A 3,163-nucleotide genomic window follows, 5' to 3' on the forward strand; every position below is an offset into this window, starting at 1 on the left:
TTCTAATAGTCCTTAAAAATATTTTTTAGATAAACTAAAATTAAACACTAAAAATAATACCTAAAGAGAATATTAATTACATCTAAAATAAGTATTTGATACCATTGTATCAGTCAGGAAGATGAAACCACACTCCTAATCTTAACAGAATTTTTAATGGTGAGTTGGTTAAATAGTATGGGAGGGTGATGCAAAAGGGGAACGCTGAGATAACAGAGATAGTAATACCAAGAATCATGTACTGCTTCTAGGGGAACAAAGAGAAGAGGTTGGGTGCTCTCTTTGGCAGCACATATACTACAATTGGAACAATACAGAGAAGATTAGCATGGCCCCTGACAAGGATGACACACAAATTTGTGAAGCATTCCATGTATTTTCCAGAATCTTTGGGGGAAAAAAAGAGAGAAGAGGATTTGGACTATCAGGATTTAGGATCTCAGAGAAGGGCAGAACTGGGATCCAGACTTGGAAAGAATAGGTGTTGCTTGAGTAGTGTTGGTACCTCCAGGGGTTTGTGGTATGGGCTTCACAGAACTAAGAGCTGGACCTTTGAGAAGTAGATGCTGCTTGGCTGCTGCTAGTGGCCTCTGAGGGAATGTGATGGGTCTGGTTCTGGGAAAATGGAAAACAACAACAACCTAGAAATTGGAACCTACTCTACTAAGGAGTTACTTCCTCTAGAGGAAAGACTTGTTGCCATGGCAGCCCTGACAGGAGCAGCAAGTAAAACAGGGAAGCCCTTCTCACTTGCTGGAACTATTCAACTTTCTAACACCTCTTCCTAGCAGAACCTAACAGGGTGCTAGCTGGCAAAGGAAGAATACCATTTGCAGAATTCTGTACTAGATTTATGGCAGAGAGAATAGCTTAGTAGCTGGTACAACCATTAATTTCTATTTTCATTCTTTCATACTAAAAACTTTCCATTTCTCTTCCCTGAAGTGCAAATAGTTGTTTATATCCATTGATTCCTACTATTGTTGAAGAGATAACAAATAACCTGAATGTTTGAGATTACTGATTAGGTCTTTCTCAATCTGTGTGCCCCAAGCCTAGTGTTATATGAGGTTATTTAGGCTTTTGCCCTTGGTGGTAACTTTATGATGTAGCATGTTGCTCAGCATCCTTTCTTTCTTTCTTCCTTCCTTCCTTCCTTTCTTTCTTTCTTTCAAGATCTTACTTATTTATTTTTCAGAGAGCAAGCAAGCGCATGGGCAGGGGAAGGCACAAAGGGAGAAACAGGCTCTGAGCTGAGCAAAGAGTCTGATGTGGGACTCGATCCCAGGACTCTGGGATCATGATCTCAGCTGAAGGCAGACACTTAACTGACTGAGCCACCCAGGCATCCCTCAGCACCCTCTTTCTTACAGATGCTAAGGGTGTACAGTTCCGAGTTTTGAGTTTACTTTTCTCTACAAAAAGTTCTTTTTGCTCTTTTACTTTCCTTCCCTTTGCTGTAGCCATCCGGAGTTTCCTCTTTTTAGACTGGCTGATAACAGGATTGATTTGTAGTTTGTGCATACTGGAACCAAAAATGATGGGTTAAAATGTGTATATTAGTAATTAAGAGCCTTTTAATATTCTGTATAAGGGAACTTACAATTAAGGAATATTTTCCATATACCATAGTTCTCAAGGTTTTTTTTCTCCTAATTAGGCAGGCACCCCCCTAAGAGAAAAATTAAATTTAAATCAAATTGACTGATTTTCATTTAACTTAAATGAGAGAGAAATTAACAAAATTAAATACTAAGGAATAAGATTCCGGAGTTGAGTTGACCTCTGGAAGGCTGCAAACCATTTTAATACCTAAAAATCTATCTGCTATTCCCCCTGCAATTGAGAATTGGGAATACATCTATATAATATACATGGAATATATTAGGAGATGTGGGTTCCATTACAAACTCAGTTCCTGAATACAAACTCATTTACCAAATAAGGATCGCCTTGTCTTCCCCTCCTCCTTCGACCCTTTATTTAGATCAGTGGCTTTCAAACTTTTCTTATCCCTTCTTTAATCCTTATCTTCCCCTTTCCTTTCTGTTCTTTCCATCTTTCTCCTTACTTGCTCCATTTTTCCCCCTTGGCTGGAGTGAGTGAATGGATTGAGATGCTTTTACTCTCCTGTTGCATATGCAAAGATAGTTTGGAAACCAGTTAGTCTCTGATTATATCATATGATTTGATAAATTGAAAGACTGTTTGGAAAGCATTGGAGAGAAATGTGAGCTAGGTTTCTGGACCAGTGTTCGGAAACTTTTTTCCATAAAGATCCAGATAGTAAATACTTTCAGCTTTGTGGGCTTACAGTGTCTGTCAGAACTACTCAGCTCTGTGGTTGTAATGTGAAAAGCAGCCACAGACAATAAATAAATGAATAGGCATGTCTTTGTTGCAGTAAATTTTACTTACATAAGCGGGGGTGGGGGAGGAGAAGGGGGGGCCAAGTTAGCTTAAGGGCTCTAGTTTGTCATCTTCTGGTATAGGCTGCCACAACCTCTTGTATAGAAAAGTGGCCTCCCAAAGAGGTGCAGATACTTTTGATTGCACCCTTCTTAACTTAAATATTTTTAGTATACGTGTGTATATTTTCTAGTTTATTTAAAAATTTGATAGATATACTAATATGCTAATCTATTATGTCATCATTTTTAAGAGTAGCATACTTTGCATTGTATAGATGCATACTAACCTATTTAAAAATCCTTGTGTCTTTGGACATATAAGTTGCTTTCATTTATTGAAATGATGGATATTCTTGTACATATACATATATCTGTACATGTTCATGTATCTGTACATATATGCAGAAATATTTTTGTATGTGTATATTTCTTATATTTCTGTAGAAATATATTTCTGTAGAATAAATTCCTTGACATGAACTTGCTGGGTTAAAGAGTATTGGTTTTTAGGAGGTTAACATACATTGCCATTTTGTACCCTGGGAAGCTGGTATGAATTCCCCCTTCTTCCACTGCTAGCAGTGAGTAAGTGCTCACTTTTAATGTACCAAAAATGTTATTACTCTAGCCAAAAATTTTATTGACTGAATCAGTAAAATAATTATAATATAATGATACTTCTTATTTCTGTGGGTGGTGGAAAATTTACTTTGTCATTTCTGATTGCAATACCCTTTTTAGAGGGAATTTAA

At 37.1% G+C, this 3,163-nt stretch overlaps 1 non-coding gene across 1 annotated transcript; it reads left to right on the forward strand.

Moving 5' to 3' along the window:
• The first annotated feature begins 273 nt into the window (after positions 1-273).
• LOC122910963 lies at positions 274-379 on the forward strand. Its single transcript, XR_006385314.1, has one exon. It is a non-coding gene; the product is annotated as a U6 spliceosomal RNA (small nuclear RNA).
• The last annotated feature ends 2,784 nt before the right edge of the window (positions 380-3,163 follow it).

Source organism: Neovison vison, chromosome 6, assembly GCF_020171115.1.
Source record: "Neovison vison isolate M4711 chromosome 6, ASM_NN_V1, whole genome shotgun sequence".
In the NCBI taxonomy this organism is placed as follows: Eukaryota; Metazoa; Chordata; class Mammalia; order Carnivora; family Mustelidae; genus Neogale; species Neogale vison.